The sequence below is a fragment of the Delphinus delphis genome, chromosome 4 (assembly GCF_949987515.2).
Source record: "Delphinus delphis chromosome 4, mDelDel1.2, whole genome shotgun sequence".
NCBI classification, from domain to species: domain Eukaryota; kingdom Metazoa; phylum Chordata; class Mammalia; order Artiodactyla; family Delphinidae; genus Delphinus; species Delphinus delphis.
Window position 1 is genome coordinate 59,780,665 of NC_082686.1, and position 17,937 is coordinate 59,798,601.

At 39.9% G+C, this 17,937-nt stretch overlaps 1 protein-coding gene across 2 annotated transcripts in view; it reads right to left on the reverse strand.

Annotated features, from left to right (window-relative positions):
• The window catches only part of USF3 (upstream transcription factor family member 3), a 44,092-nt gene extending 36,213 nt beyond the window's left edge, over nt 1-7,879 (reverse strand). For both annotated transcript variants that reach the window (XM_060010649.1, XM_060010651.1), the window contains exon 1: nt 7,621-7,879. The gene's annotated coding sequence lies outside the window, so the exon portion shown is untranslated. The remainder of the gene's footprint in view (nt 1-7,620) is intronic.
• Nucleotides 7,880-17,937: the final 10,058 nt, after the last annotated feature.

Genomic DNA, 17,937 nt, shown 5'->3' on the forward strand with positions numbered 1-17,937 from the left:
GCTCGAGAGTAAACACTGTAATTAGCTATTCTAATTAGGCCTGGTACAGTTGTTCTAAAATCCAGTAACTAATTACCTTTTGACCATTGTTACCATCTGAATATTTGCTTTCCCCATCCCTCCCCCCCAAATTCATATGCTGAAATCCTAATCCCTAAAGTGACAGTATTAAGAGGTGGGACCTTTAGGAGATGATTAGGTCATGAGGGATTGGTGCCCTTATAAAACAAGGCCCAGAGAAGTCGCTTGCCCCTTCCACCTTGTGAGGATGCAGCAAGACGTAGGCGGTCTGCAACTCAGAAGAAGGCCTTCACCAGAATCCAACCATGCTGGCACCCTGATCTGGACTCCCAGCCTCCAGAACTGTGAGAAATAAATTTCAGTTGTTTATAAGCCACCCAGTCTATGGTATTTCGTTATAACAACCAAAATGGACTAAGACAACCAACCTCAACTTTTCAAAGTCTCTGAGAATTGGGGTTTTCCACAATTGTGTTGGCAAAACTCACTTTTCTAGTGTTTCTGCTTTAAGCCTGTATCACATTGCAGATTTCTCAATGCTGTAAGGTTTGTCACCAAGCTGCTCCTATATGCTTTTCATTTCTCCTAAAGTCCTCAATGTTTTTCGTCTTTAGATGACACCTTTCCCAGCTTCTCAACACTAATAAGGATGTGTCCTTATTCTCCCATTTTCTTATTCTTGTTATTTAACTGGATTTTTTCATTATACAAATAAAACACCCTTATATTAAACCACTCCGATCATTCTGAAGGATTTAAGCTGTAAAAGTAGTAGTCTTCTCCACCAACTGTCCTCCTCAAATTTCCTATTAACACTCTTTAGTACTTTCTTACTTTTTGGCACTGTAAGATGCTCCAGACTCATCTTGTGACATACATCCTATTGTTTCTCTGGAGAAGCCTGACTAATATAGTGGGTAATCCGTAAGGTGCAGGCAGGAGCTTTTTAAAGTTCCTCAAGTGATTGTGAGGCACGGCCACTGTAATCAGTAACACAGATTCTCTCAAGTTCCCCATATTCTTCACCTGACATTAATGAATGAATGGTAGAGTGGAATGAGACTAGCCTTTGATATCAGACTGAGGATCAAATCTCAAAGTTCACATTTACTAGCTATTTGCTTTTAAAAATAAGTATTCCTTGAAGTCTTAGTATCCTCACATTTAAAATTGGGAGATTATCACCAACCCCTCAAAGAACTCTTAGGAGTTTACATGATAATACGTTTAACGGATCAAGCAAAGTGCCTGGTATGTAGCAAGAGCTAAAGACACTTTACTTGCCTTTCTTCCATTTCCCCCCTAATTCACTGGGAAGATGAAGGTCATCTGGTTCACGTTCCTTAACTGGATCCTACATTTATCATAACAGACCTCTGTCTATACATCTGTCCTTTCAGGCTACCAGAACATCCTAAAGCTAATTCCACCACCTGTGGAGAGAGATTCTACACTTGATTCTTTCCTCTTTAGTACTATATTCCCTCCTTAACCATTTCTCTCTTGTTTCCAAAATACAAAGAGTTTCCTCATATTAAACTGGAATTTACTGCCTTTTCTGTCTATCATTCCGTTTCTTTCCTCCTTTCCTATGAAACGTCTCACCTTTCCTTCACTGGCCAGTCTCTTCTAAAGCCCGTGGCAGTACGCCTTCTGATTGCTCCTGCTAGCCAAAACTGCTTTCTTAGAGGTCAGGGACTATTTTTCACCAAGTCAAAGGTCTTCTCCTCTCTGCAGGATTTGAGGCTGCTGATCTCTGCCTTTTCTTGAAATTCTCTCTCCCAGGCTGTCTTCCTCTCTCCAATTATGCATCATCTTTCTCTAACATGAATCCTCGTCTTTCTCTCACTTTGACTTCCAAGGCTGAATGCTTTTTTTCTATTTGCTTTTCCCCTGCAAAGTTTCAAATTGTTTCTGTGTAAAAGCTGTTATGTTTTCTACAATAAAGCTACATTTCAACACTGATCTTACTCCAAATCTTTGGTTAGGCAAAGCTCTCTTCAGAGCAATTCATTTCAAAACCAATAAACAAGAGTCTGTGTGCAACATGTCAAATGGCCTTGCCTCTTAAGAGACCTATTTCCGATTTCTCCATTTTATCAACGACACCAAAATTTTAACATGGCTTTAAACTCAAAAGTAACCTTCAGATCTTCTCACCGAATCCTATCAGTTTGTTGCACAATGTTCTTCTCATGTTTGTTACTACCACCTTAGATGAGTCCCCATTTTACACAGCTCTGGTTCTTTCTTGCTCCCAGCCTTTTCCCTATTCTTCAGTGGTTTAATACTCCAATGTCTCATTCATCTTTCCACTGCGCTGTATCCTATCACATGCCTGTCCTGCTCCAGAATCTACAGTACCATTTTCCAACATCTACTGTATCAAATCCAAACTCTTGGGTCCTACCTTTCATGACTCTACCTCACATTGCCTTCTTTATTGCAGGGCTCACTCATCCATTTCTACCTAGTACAACACACAGAGGAGCAGGGTTATATAGCTGATCACATCATCTACTCTTCCCTCCTCCCCAATTCAGACAGATGTTTCCCTGTGCTCCTTATCAGCTAGTTTATTTTTTGCTAAATCTATGCTATTTTCCCACTGACACAACCTTTCCACTTTGCTCTGCTTATCCAAATCCTACTAACTCTTTAAAGCCCAGTGCAAATACGTCCTCTTCTATAAAACCTTCCCTAATATTTCCAGCTAACACTAAACCTTCTACCTTTGTTCTGGAGTCTATCACTCCCACTTCTTAGCAATTTTGTTACAAAAATATATCCTTTCTCTCATATAGTATTAATTTCTCCTTCCCTATTAGTGCTTTTACATTAAAATATATTATTCATTTTTTTCCTATTTAAAAGATTAAAAATTTTTTTTTTTCCTTTTCTGACCTTGCCACAGATTCTAGATGTTCCTAGTCTCTTCTCCCTTCCCACCATCAGGCTCCTTGAACAAGTAGTTTATACTCACTGTCCTTTCATCCTCACTTCCCATTCACTCTTCAACTCCCTGTTACATGGCTTTTATTCCTAAAACTGTTTACAACAAGCTCACACATCAAGATCTCCACACTGCCAGATCCTACGAACTCTGTAGGAAATATCTTGGTTTTGGCCTTCTGGCAATACCACCTCGCTCTTCCTTTGGACAGCTTCTCTGTCTGATTCCTGAGGTCTGATATGACTATCAAACATGGGCTCACCTCTGGGGTGGGCACAGGGCTGACCAACAAGACTCTGCACAAGGAGGAAAACTGGCTGAGGCTGAGTTAGCCCCACAGACCCATGTGATCCTAGAAGCTGCTTTCTCTGGTCTTCCCAAGGCTTCATTATTCTACCTTCCTTCACTTCCATGAACTTACCAGTATCTATCCATAAATCCCCCTTTCTTGCTTAGGTTAGCCAAAGACAATTTCTGCTGCTCTAACCAAAGAGAAATTGATCCTGCAAGTGGAGTTGAGGTAGAAGTGGTACCTCTCATGGTTACACTACAAATTTCTTCTCCCTGTCACCTTCACTACAGGCTTCTGCTGTTTAAGAAATTATAGTAGCTAAGGGGAGACCGCTTTTGCCAAGGGACCCAATAATGGCTTCATTAATTTGGAGGGAAGGCTGTCTGGGGCTCCTCATGCAGCCAGGTAATAGACAAAAGGGAAGTCACAGGGAGCATAGGTGGGAACAGGGAGAACCCTGGGGCACCTCTATTTACTAATACTAGCAGCAAAATTACCACACTACTGCTACATTACACAGACAAGGTCTGCCAGGGCTCAGACCCCTCAGGAATAAAAGTTTGCATGTCTGACTACACATGTCTGACCCCAAAGTCCATGCTCTTTAACGTACCACTTTCTACCATGACAATCTACTTGTAGCTCCTTAATCAAGAAATGCCCTCTCTCATCTCCATGCCTTTGCACCTATCACTGTGTTTGGAATGCTCATATCAACTTTCCAACTGGGAACTCCTAATTATCCTCTTTGAAACTTTCTCTGATCCCTACAGGTTAGTCCCAAACATCCTGACATAATACATACTCCACAATATCTTAACAGGAAATACACTCTATATGCTTATTGGCTATTCCCACTAGACCGTAAGCTTCTAAATGGTAGACACCACATCTTCCATATTGTATGCTCAGCAACTAGTACTCAGTACGGGAGTAATAAATGTCTATTGAAGGAATATCTGGTCTTTCTTAATTTTACATGGTATTAATCACTGCATCATCAATTTTGAGTACTTACGTTTAAATTAGCTAATGAATATTGTGTTCAGTCCCTTATTTGATATGATGCTCTCCAATCCTCCCAATAAGTCTAAAAACTTCTTGAGAGCTGAGTCCACACCATTTACTACTTCTGTATTCTCTTTAGCACCTAAGAGTATTTGGACACGTGGTAAACACTCAATAAATACTTGATGAACTGAATTAAAAACAGCATATTAGCACATTAATAGGAGCAATTTATTATGCCCTACTGATCTAATTAAAAGATCTGGACTTCTGAAGTAGTGCAATTGTACCCGTATGGAAAATTTAATGAGAAAAAGAAAAATTATCTAATTGAACAGTTAACAGTTTTTCTCTTAGAGTTCCACAAATATTTTACAGATAACAAGAGTCGACTTCCAGAGCTCAGAATAAAAGACTCAAGGCATATATTTCCATGCATGTTGGAAGGATGATTACATGTTTAAGCGATCTATCATAACCATAATTACTTAAATTCCACTAATCCCTAATAAATCCATAATAGGAGTCTAGGACATAAAAATATTTAATAGTGAAATCAGTTAATGCCAAATCAACCTATGCTAAAGATGTATATGGTTATCTTTGCATAATACATAACACAACAGTCATTTACTCATTTCACAAACATTTTTTGAGTGCCTACTAATAAGTGCTATGTTAGGTCCCAGAAGTACAAAGATGAAGAGAACACAGTTGCTATGTTCACGGGGTTCTAGCTCCACATGCTGCAATGGTATTTAAGAATACAGTGTAAATCATACCTCCTGGAGCTCTCAATGTGGCTGCTCTAGGGGTAGCAGGCTCATGGAGAAGGTGGATAAACACATACTCAACGGCAATGTGATTAGTGTTAACACAGAAATAAGTACAAGCTGTTATGGGGCCACAGAAAATCATCAACCTACTGAAGAAGTCAGGAAAATACATGGAAGAAACTGACATCCATACATGAATTCAATGTGAGTTAAGATGTGAGGAAGCTACCACGACAGAAACATCTGGGATGGAATCAAACCTGAAACTATGGTTGCAAACAGAGTGGGGAGGTTTCAAAGCAAATCAATCCAACCTACAGCAAACTATTGTAGAAGAGCGAAAACTAAAATACTCCTTGCCGTTAAGTTTGAGAATAATGAAACACATATACAAAAGAAGTTATAAATAAATGTATTAAAGAAAAAGAAAGTTAAACCACTACATGATGTAACCACAAAGGGAGTCTTTTAAACAATATGTGGATTAAAAGTTCAAAGGGAGCCAATCACTGAAGAGAAAGGTCTGTCCAGGAAAACCTTCATTAAAGTTTAGGGTTAGAACTGTTGTCACTGGGGAGAGGGCGCACAGGGAGGGGCATCCATATGCTGAGAAAGATCAATGTCATTAACAAAAGAAGGGATCTGAACTGCATATCTGTGGGACCACAAGGAGGCTCATGCTGGGAAGTAGCGGGGGGAAAGCTGGACACATGAGTGAAGGCCTAATTTAGAAGAGCCTGGAAGGCAAGCCTAGTGGATTGGACATTGCTCTAGACACATAGTAGTTCTCAACCCTGACTGCTGAATTGAAACACCTGGGGAGCTTTAAAAACTACACCTACAGCTGAGGTTAACCCCACATCAAAAGTAAGAGACTCTCTGGGGCAAGCAGTCTGGGCATTAAAATGTAAAAGTACATAAGATGATTCTACTGTATAGTCCAGACTGAGAACCACTGGGTTAGAGGATAAAAAGGTAAGACATGAAAGATATGGTTAAGACCCAAGCTTGATTCAGTCTCTGTTTATAAGCAACAATTCTGAGTTGATTGCCTGTTGAAGCCTATCTCCTAACTTGAGTTAAACATTCTCAGTTTTCTTATGTTTCTTTTCCCTTGTTGACAATGCTAAGGTCTGAAAATAGGAAAACAGCAGATCAATTTCTCTTACCTGCCTATTTCACTGACTGCACAGTCTGCAACTTTAGAATTTTATTTCCATGAAATAAAATTCATGTAATTTTATTTATAGCATTTCAATCCTATGCTGCCCTTGAATCCCTGCAATGAGGTGCTTTTATTCCAAAGAATGTTCTAGGCTGCATGCATATCTGGATTTTATAAAACTTCTTTTTTAAATATAGAGAGAATGTAATACCTATGTATAAAAAAGTCATACTGCTTAGATTAGAGAAAAACGTGAGATTAAGTTCTTCTTTACACTGTTCCTGAGACAGGATACTGTTCCTGGTTTCATTAGTGCAATGATTACAAAGTATTTTGCTTATTTTGTAACAATTACTTTTAACGTACTTCACAAATAAAGGGAAACACCAAATGTATCCCATACAGCAACTCTGTACTACATTAAACACGCGTCCTGTGTAGGAGGAAAAAGTCATCAAAGTGATTAGAGTGCATGACAGCCTGTTGATCCTTCAAAAAGCAGGTTTACTTGTTTGATTGCTTTTTAAGAAAAAGCAAGGGTACAAATATGCTTCAGAATCTGTTACTCGCGGAAGGGTTTATTCAAGAAATCTGTACTTTGATAAGTAAGCAACTCTCTTTTTTCCGCAAACTTAAGTTACCCACAACTGTCTAGTTTTGTGTGGTGTTAGGTCAATATATCTACTTAATAGTAAAAACAGCATGAGAACGTAAGCTGGAAGTCATCAGCTGGGATCCCACATATAGGTTTATGCATTCTCTTATCTCCAGATAAAGTTAATAAATTCGAAGGACCATATCCCACTGTAACCGTAGTGGGGGGAGGGGGAAGGGGCCAGCGGGTATGGGAGAATCGTTCCTATTCAGAAAGGAAAAGAAAGGCTTCTAAAAAGAAGACGCAAGCCTAACTCTCCGACACAGGTGTCAGAGTTAAAAAGCAAGTCACAGGAGTCTGACCAGTGGGTCCGAAGGAAAATCGGAGGGCAAGGAAAGAAGAGGGAATGAAGGAAACAGGAAAAGGTGAAGGAGGCGGGCAAAGGCCATCCGGTATGAACCTGAATGCCCAGCTCTTTATGCACTCGGGGCAGCGTGGAGCCCTTCTCGCCCCGCGCGCATGTCGGGGGTCGGTACGCAGCGCGATCCCCCCACGGGCCTGGCACCAGGGAACGCGGGCGCCGGGAGGTCGGGGAGAAGAGGGGTGCGCGCACCTTCGGCGCTCGCGCCCCACTAGGCTCCGCACGCAGGGGTCCCCAGGAGGAAGACACACTTTGCGCAGCCCTCGCCTCCGGGAGCGGGGAAGGGGTGGGTGGAGCAGAGCCCGGAGCCGCCCCCCGGAGCCGCCCCCGCAGCCCCGGCCCCCGCCCCCCGCCCCGGCTGTCAGCGGCCCCCTCCAGCAGTCACTCACCCCGGGGCTGCGTGGGCTCGGCCGCGGCGGCGGCGGCGACCCCAGCCTGGGTCATGATCCCAAGCGGGTTCCACAGGGTTGTCCGACCGCCCGGGCGAATCTCTCAGTCTGCGGCCGCCGCTTGCTCCTCTGGGGCTGGGGGAGCGCGGGCCCAGGCCCTCCTCTCCCCCCGCCCCCGCCGCCTCTTCCTGCGGCCACTGCCGCAGCTGCGAGCCCGAGCCTTCAAGGCCGGAGACCCGGCGGCAGCACGGCCTCAACTTTCCCAGCCCCCCTCCCCCCGCCCCTCCCGACCCCTCCCCCCGCCCCTCCCGCGGCCGCCGCTCGGCTAGCTAACAGCCTATCCTGGGTGTACCGCGGTCCCGCCTCTGCCACTCATGGCACCAATCCGATCCCGGGGAGGCTGCCGTGGTAGCCGATCAGAACCCGAGACGCCGTTGCGCTCTGCTAGAGGGCGGGAGGAGGTGGAGGGAAAAGTGAAGAGTGAACGGGCCTCTGGCGGCCCAATGAGGAGGGCCGGGGGGCGGAGGTGTGCAAGTTGGGTTGAAGGAACAGGAAATATTCTTAAAGGTAGAGTGATGGGCAGGACGGAAAGCCAGTAGGTGAATGGGAAAGAGGTGGGCCTGGTTCGTTAAAGGGGACGCCTTGAGAACCTAGAAAAGGAGGTGTTTTAAGAAACTTCTTTGTATCATGGTCTCTGTTCTGCTTCACACGTCTTCGGTAGGAGTTTGGAAGTGGAAAAACTGGAAAGGAGGAGGGCACGGAAGGCTTTCAGAAACGATTAGAGAGATCCTTTTAGCCTAGAGGGCAGGAAGGCGGGATGATGCCTCTGTAACACAGGAGGTGGGGAAGAAAAAAGAGATTGCAGATGTCTCCGGCTGCCATTTCACTGGAAGATCGTTGCCGACCTGACGCTGCTCTCAGATTTGTTGGCTGTGGTCATCTGTCATTTTTCATTAGCCACAAAGGCGGATTCCTGCGAACTGGAGATGACAGTGTTCAGAAATGTCCTGGGGGCCTCCTAGCTGGGGGAAGCGAATATGTGACATTCGGGGATGGGATTTGGAACTTCAAGCTTGGGTTCTTACAGACCTAGATCTGGGAGGTACAGAGCCGCGGGTGATGGCATGGAGACCTGAGGGTCCGCTAATTCCAAGATGGGTTTGGGGCCCTGGAACCGTGGTCACAACTCCCTTTTCCTGGTTTTACTTCCTATTTCGTAACCCCTCCTCCCCTGAAACAGGTGTCCTTCACCTAGTGGTGATGAAAGATTTCCAAGCGCTTCCACCACCAGGTTCGGAAATGTCCCAGATCTTACATGTCCAGGGGCTAGACCAGGCAACTTCCAGAAGGTGCACACAGGGCATGGCATAGTGGGAATTACTTGAGCCTGTGTACAGAGGAAGCTGACCTTGTATTGGGAAAAGGTGTGAAGTTAAACAGTAACCACACCTTATGTTTGTACAGCAGTTTAAAAGCTATGATGAAACAGAAGGCCTTTAGTGTTACTTGTAAACTATGGCATGATAAACAGCCTGGAAATTTTCTTTAACTCTTGCATCTCAGCATATAAAGTTCTAGCCTCTGAATGCATTTAGCATACCCAAATCAAAGCTGCAGATAAGACCCTAGGATTCAGAGCCTAATAGTAATGCTAATATAGCGCCCGAAATTGTATAGTATTAGTTAGTATGTCCAGCTGTAGGAAATAATTTCCACTGTGATCAGAATATAAGGTATTCTTGTTAAAAATTATTCTGGTTAATAAACATCATATCTCGGGTATGTATGATTTTCTAAGGAAGTGCAATGCATCGAGCCTAAAGTAAAATAACACAAATAGTTTTGACAGTTCAGAAAACAGTTGTTAAGAGTTTCTTTGGACCACCATTGAAAACATACATGAATACATTTCTGGCACAGTGTAGAAATGTTAAATTTCTATTTGATAAAAGGTGGGGGTGGTAAATTGGGAATTTGGGATTAACAGATACAAACTATATAAAAAAACAACGAGGACCTACTGTATACTACAGGGAACCATATTCAATATCTTGTAATAAGCTATAATGGAAAACATTGTAAATCAGCCATACTTCAATAAAAAATTAACAACAACAACAACAACAGAAAGGTCTGAATGTTCGCTTTTTAATTTAGTCCTCATTCCCGACTGAAACCCAAGTCCCAATCATAGATCTCTTCGTTGACTTTGCCTATTCAACGTTGGTTTACGGCTCTAGATGAGAGGATGACATCAGAATATCGCACCAGTCCAATTCCCGGCTAGCTGACATGTGCTTATAGTACCTACACTGATAATAAAATATGGTGGCCAAGTGAAACTGGTCTCCCTGCCTCTAGGCCAAATCCATTTTTCACACCGCTGGAGTAAATATGATTTTCACCCACGTACTTAAGATCCTTCAGTGGCTCTAAAAGACTCTCTGCATGACTTACAAGCCCCTTGCTTGCCTCCCCAGTTTCATTTCCTGACACCTCTTTTTTCCTGTTCCTGGGGATGAAAGACTAGGGGACGGAGGGGCTCTCTGGGCTCTACTCTACCCAACACCTCCCTGCTCCCAGAAGAGGGGGCCGCGCAGAGTGTGCCTCCTCGCAGGGGACCCCTGCGTGCGGAGCCAGGTGGGGCACGAGAATGGGGGTGCGCGCGCCCTTCTTCTACCCAACCTCCGGGCGCCCCGCGTCGCAGGATGCCAGGCCCGCGGGGGGCTCACGCTGGGCCCCTATCCCCAGATGCGTGGAGGGCTAGAGAGGCTCCAAGCTTGCGTGTTCTTTTTAGAAGCTTTCGGAAATGAATGGCAGCGGTACAAGCGAACGGTCAATTGTTTTCCAGGATGGTTGTAGTATTTCGCATTGTCAACAGCAATATATGCGGATTCCAGGTACTCCATATCGCCAACCTTTGATATGGTCAGTCCTTTTCATTGTAGCCCTATGGTGAGTGTGAAGTGGTCTCTCGTGATTTTAATTTGCACTTCACTAATTACTACTGGTGTTGAGCATATGTTCCATGTTTATTGGACAGATACACATCTTATTTGGTAAAGTGTTCAAATCTTTAGCCCATTTTAAAAGCAGGATGCTTGTCTAGTTATTGAGTTGTAAAAGCTCTTTGTACCCTCTGGATAAAAGTTCTTTCTCAGATATATGTTGTGCAAATATTTTCACCTAGTATCCTGGGGGGGGGGGGGGGAGGGGGACAAAACCAAGATCGCTTTTTTAAGGAATCTTCAATAAACTGAACATATTTAAAATGTACAACATGGCAGGTTTTGAAGTTTGTAAACACCTGTGAAACCATCTCCACAATAAAAAATGAACATATCTAGCCTGCCCTCAGTTTTCCTCATCCTCCTTATTCACTCCTTCCTCTTGCCCTCATCCTGTTCTCCAGGCAACCACTAATCTGCTTTCTGTCACTACATTCGTTTCATTTTCTAGAATTGTAAATAAATGGAATCTTTCTGTTTATATTTTTTTGTCTATCTTCTTTCATTCAGCATGGGGGGGGGGAGGGAGAGGTTCATCCACTTTGTTGTATCAATAATTCATTAGCTTTTGTTGCTAAGTAGTATTCCATCATATGGATATATCATATATATTCACGTTGGTGGACAGTTATTGTTTGCAATTTTTGACTATTACAAATAAAGATGCTAGAACATTTGTGTATAAATTTTTGCATGGACATTTGCTTTCATTTTCCTTGGGTAACAATTTGGTAAATATCCAGTGGAATGGCTGAGTCAGGTGCTAAGTGTACATTTTTTAAACAACTGCCATATTGTTTCCCAAAGTTGTTATACCATTTTATATTTTCACTAGTAGACTCTGAGGATCTGAATTGTACCATAGCCTTATCAACATTTAATATGGTCAATCTTTTAAAATTTTAGTCATTCTAATAGGTGTATAGAGGTATTTCCTTGTGACCTTAATTTGCATTTCCATAATGACTAATGATACTGAGCATTTTTCATGTACTTATTAGCCATTTGTATATCTTTTATGAAGTTCTGTTTAAAGCTTTTGCCCATTTTTATTGGGTCATTTGTTATTTATGGGGTTTTAAGAGTTCTTTATGGATTCTGACTACATAGCCTTTATCAGATGTGTGATATACAATATGTTCTCCCAGTTCTGGGTTGTCTTTTCATTCTCCTGTTTTTCAAATAGTTGTTCTTAATTTTAAGTCCAATTTATCAATTATGGCTTTTATGAATTATGCTTATGGGGTCATATCTAAGAAATCTTTGACTAACACAAAGTCACACAGATTTTTCTATTTTTCTTCTAGAAGTATTATAGTTTCATGTTTTATATTTAGATCCACGGTGCATTTTAAATTGCTGTATATCACAGAACTATGGATGAAAAATTCTTTTGTATTGGGAAGTCCAGTTTTTCAAGCACCAATTGTGTTTTTTTTGTTTTTCTTTCTGGCTGCACAGCACAGCATGTGGAACTTCCCCAACCAGATATTGAACACAACCCGTGCCCCCTGCAATGGAAACATGGAGTCCTAACCACTGGACCACCAGGGAAGTACTCAAGCACCAACTGTAACCACCATCCTTCTTCCACTGAGATGTCTTTGTACCTTGGGCAAAAATCAGTTGACCATATATGTGTGGTTGTTATTTCTGGACTCTATTCTGTTCCATTGATCTATTTATTGATCTTGACACCAATACCACAGTTTTAATCACTGCATTTTTTTTTTTTTAATTCACTGCAGCTTTGTAAGTCTTGAAGTCAGGTAGTGTATGTAAGTCCTCCAATTTTCTTGTTCTTTAAAAAATTGTCTTAACTATTCTAGGTCTTTCACATTTCCATATAGACCTAAGCTTGTCAAGAAGAAAAAAAAAAGCCTGCTAAAATTTTGAGTGGGATTTATAATTCAATTTGGGAAGAAATTACAACTTAATATTGAGTCTTTGGATTCATGAATGTGTTCTCTCCATTTATTTGGGTCTTTTAAATTTTTCTCTGAGGAGTGTTTTATAGCTTTATGTATACAGGTCTTGCATATATTTTGCTAAATATCTCTAAATATCATATGTTTATGCTATTGTAAATATTATTAAATTTCAAATTTTAATAGCTGGATATACGATTGATATTTGTACCTTGTGGACTTGTTACTCTTATTAGTCCTAGTTTTTCTTTTAAGTTATCTTAGCATTTTCTACTACATCGTATCATCTGTAAATAAAGACAATTTATTTCTTTCTATCCAATCTACATACAGGCTTATTATTTCTTTTCCTTGTCTTACTGGACTGGCTAGGGCTTCCAGGGCAATATTGTATAGAAGTGGTGAGAGCAGTCATCCTTGCCTTTTTCACAATCTCACATATAAAGCATCCAGTTTTTCACCATTAAGTATGATGGCAGCTGTAGGGTTTTTACAGATACCCTTTCCAAGTTAATTTTCTTTTTATTCCTTTGTCATTGAAAGTTTTTATCGTGAATGAGTACTGAATTTTTCTGCATCTACTGAGATAATCATGAGGGATATTGGTCTACTGTTTTCTTGTAATGTCTTTGTCTGGTTTTGGTACTAGTAGAATGCTGTTCTCATAACATGAGTTAGGCAATATTCTTTTTTCTACTATTTCTTGAAGAATGTAGAATTGGTATTATTTCTTCCTTAAATATCTTTTAGAATTCACGAGAGAAGCCATTTGGTCCTGGAATTTTCTTTGCAGGAAGGATTTTGACTACAAATTCAATTTCTTTCATACATATAAGGCTATTCAAGTTACCTATTATTTTTTTCTAATATTTGGCTTTTTTCTTTTGGTATCAGCTTTATTGAGATATAATTCACATACTTACAATTCACCCATTATGGTTCAATAATATTCCATTATATGCATATGAAACATTTTGTTTATCCATTCATCAGTTAATGAACATTTGGGTTGCATCCACTCTTTGGCTATGATGAATAACACTGCTATGAACACTCATGTACAAGTTTTTGTGTGGACATGTTTTAATTTCTCTTGAAATTATATACTTACATACCTAAGACTGGAACTGCTGAGTCATATGTTCAACCTTCTGAAGAACTGCCAAACTCTTATTTCTTTTTGGGTGACCTGAGTGACTTGTGTCTTTCAAAAAAATTTGTCCATGTTATTTGTTGAATTTATTGAATAAAGTGGTTTGCAATATTCCTTTATTATCTTTTTATTGTAAGTTCTGTAGTGATGTCCTCTCTTTGCTGATGTTGGTAATTTGTGTCTTCTGTGTAGGGGGTTGGGGGGAGTGGTCAGTCTGGCTAGAGGAGAGGTGTATCAATTTTAGTTTTTCGAAGAAGTAGCTTTTAGTTTCATTTAATTTTCCTACTCTTACTGTTTCCAATTTGACAGCTTTCTGCTCTTTATTATTTCCTTCCTTCAGCCTACTTTAGGTTTAACTGGCTCTTTTTCTAGTTTCTTAAGGGAAAATCTTAGATCTTTGATTCAAGATCTCATATACAAGCAACAAAGATTTACCATATAGCACAAGTAACTAGATTCAATATCTTGTAATAAACTATAATAGAAAATAATCTGAAATAAATAACTGAATTACTGCTGTGCACCTGAAACACAATATTCTAAATCAACTATACTTCAAGGAAGAAAAACAGATCTCATATACACATTTAATGCTATAAATTATCTTTTAAGCATTTAATCCTACAGCTTTGACATATTTTGTTTCCTTCTATTCAATTTTTTTTTAACTTCTCTTGCAATTCCTTTTTAGACACATGAGTATTTAGAAGAATGTTGCTTAATTTCCAAATATTTGGGGGATTTTCCAGATTTACTGATTTCTTGTTTAGTTCTGGTGTGGTTAAAGGATGTGGTTTGCATAGTATCAATCCTCTTTAATATATTGTGACATACTTACCAAGAGTTCAAAATCTCTATAACAGAAGATTTGTCTATTTCTCTTGTCAGTTTTCTATTATTAGGTTCATATTCATTTAAGATTATATTCTCTTGGTGGATTTCTTTATCATAAATATCCCTCTTTTATCCCTGGAAATATATTTTGTTCCAAAATCTACTTTGGTATTAATTTAGCCACTCCAACTTCCCTTTCATTTGTGTTTACATGGTGTATCTTTTCTACCCCTCTTCTGGTTCACTTGTATTTAAAGTGGGTTTCTTATAGGTAGCATGTTGTTTTGTTTAATTCAGTATGAAAAATCTCTGCCTTTTAATTGGTGTGTTTGGACTATTTACATTCAATATAAGGATCAATATGGTTGTATTTGAAGTTTCCATCTTCCCATTTGTTTTCTATTTGTCTCATCTATTCTTTGTTGTGTACATTTTATACCTTGCCTTCTTCCACTTTAATCATATTGTTAGTTTTTAAAAGCTGGGTAATACTGAGATACCATATTTTATCATATTTATTGTGAGCATTATACAGCTCAGCCCCTTAACTAACTGTGACCTTGAGAAAGTTACCTTTTCTAAGCCTGTTTCTGAAACTGTAAAATGGAGCTAATGAAAGTTCCTACCACAAAAGACTGTTGTGTGAATTCAGTGAGAGCATCGATCAAAGTGCCTGCCACACGGTAATCTTTCAGTAAGTGTTATAGTAATGAATGAATTCAGTGCCAGACAGTGGGGTTAGGCCCTGAGGATGCACGTATTTTCAAATTCTCGTCATTTAGGCAAAAATAAGGACATACTTTTGTAAGCTGCCTTATTAGAGTTTCCTTTTCCATTAATTGTATTTCCTTTGTGAATTATGTCCTTTCACCATCAAAAGATCTCAATGTTTTTCTTAGGTATGAGCTCTTTAGACAGAAAAACTGTGTTAATGCAAAATTTTGCAGTCCCCTTTCTAATACAATTATTTGTAACTGTTAAATCTGACCATATTTTTAAAACTATGATTTTTGTAACTTTCCTGGAGGATATGCCTATTAGAATTTTTTTAAACTTCACTCTTTCAGACATTTTTACAGGCATTTTATATTCTTCACATCCACGAATGTGGTATATCACTTTATCTCTTCCATTAATTCATTCAGTTTCAAAGGAACTTCATATTTTGTATAAACTATAGCTTTTACTAAGTTAGTCTCTCTCCTCTGTGATCACTGTGAATGGGTTAGTTTCCCATTATCTAGCTGGTGAGCGCTGACAGTATGCTCCTGATACTTGTGTCTAGCTTTTATTAAACTTAGTTGGTTCTGTATTGAAATGTTGAGATAACTTGGGCTTTTCAATTCCAAAGTTTTACAATGATCATTCATCTCTCTTTTTTCCCCCCACTCTTAGGTATAAAAACATTAACAATTATTCATTTTGTATTGAGAACCAAAGTAAAAATTGACTGAAATGTTTTCTCCAAAATTCTGTAAAATGTATTACACCTACCACTCCAACACAGTACCTCATGGCAATTGAAATAATGTAATGTTTGTTCCCTGTTAAGATCACCAGGGCAGGTCTATGCCTATCTTTTTCACTGTTGTATCGTCAGTGCCTGAACCATTGTGGGTACATTCTTTGACCTTATCTCTGTACTAAGTCCCACAAGTTACAAGAACATTTAAAAAAAAAAAATAACTTTAAGGACTGGCAGTAGTCCAGAAACCATGCTCTAAATTTGTCCCAGGTTACATATTACTAGCTGGATTTCAATTTGGAGTGAAGAGACACTAGACAATCTTATGTAGGGAAAGAGCGTTTTACAAGAGAAGGGGAAGCTTTTAGTATACGGTAGTTGCAGTTAAAATTGCAGGAGTGGGCTTCCCTGGTGGCTCAATGGTTAAGAATCCACCTGTCAATGCAGGGGACACAGGTTAGAGCCCTGGTCTGGGAAGATCCCACATACCACGGAGCAACTAAGCCTGCGCGCCACAACTATTGAGCCTGCACTCTAGAGCCTGCGAGCCACAACTACTGGGCCCACGCGCCAAGAGACCAGGCTCCGCAAAAAGAAAAGCCACTGCAATGAGAAGCCCACACACTACAACGACGAGTAGCCCCCGCTCTCTGAAACTAGAGACAGCCCACACACAGCAATGAAGACCCAACGCAGACAAAAAAGAAAATTTTTAGAAAATTGCAAGAGTTATCAGTGTTTCAACTATAAGCAACTAAATAAGACGTCCGATGAAATCTGAACAGTATGAACAAAGGTCATATAGATTTACTTCTACGTAAAACAAATGAATTGAATCAAGTCCCTAATAGGTAGTCTTTCCTAGTGTCTGTCATCAGAAGAAATTTGTTAGAGAAGAGAAACCAATGATGAAGGAAGACCTACGGAGGTAGAAATTTTCTTTGGATTTTGAGGCAAAAGGTCAAATTTTGTGGAAGGTCATTCTTAATTTGGCTAATAGTATAATCTCCAGCTATGGTGCCAGTTGAGCTAGTCTGCTGTTTCTAAATTGTAGCTTCCTCAAGGCAGTTTTAGAATGGGATAGGCTGAGAACTGGGGGACAAGCAGAAACTCTACAAAATGTAACTTAGATGGTTTCTGTTGTATAAATTCTGAATTTGTATCCCTTTTGCACTCCCTTTCATATTTTTAGTCTCAGTTCTTCTATGGGAATTAGGCTTTTTGTTTATACTCAAACCAATGTTAAAGAAAGCAAGTCAGCATAAAGAATATTCCTCTCCACCAAGCTCCTTCCAAAGTTAAGGTAAAGTCAAGGTCCTTGGAGGCTCTGGTTGTTATTTTAGTAAAGAAGCTGGCCTCTACTTAGACATGAATTCTCTGCAAATTAATTAGAATTTTACTTCCCTTTAAAGAGACTATGATTTTTATCTGCCTAGTTCATTGACATATCCCTAAAGCTTAGAACAGTAGGTGTTCAATAAATTCGCAAAAAGTTTTCAACATTTACACCAGCGAAAGGCAGATAACTTTCTCACACTGGAAGATGGTAAGGATAAAGAAAGTCATTAAACTACTTTTAGACTGCTATAAGAAAGCCTTCATCTTACCAGATTTTACTGCTCTATATATTAATTATTTCAAGTTGTGTATTCAAATTTCATCTGCATAAGCAGTTATACTTGTGGTGCCTGTTTTTAGTATACAGTTTTCACTTTAGTACAGAGATTACTAATGACAAATAGGATTTAAGATTGTTCAAATCTTTACAGAGAACTTTTGATATTGCCAGTAAGTACAGTTTCTAAAAGATGAACTAACAAAGTTTGGTCAAGGAAACAAAGAAAAACATCATAATCAGTTATCTTCTTGAGGGTACAGCCATTTAACGTGATTTAATTTATACTACTTAGATTCCTTTATAAAAGGATG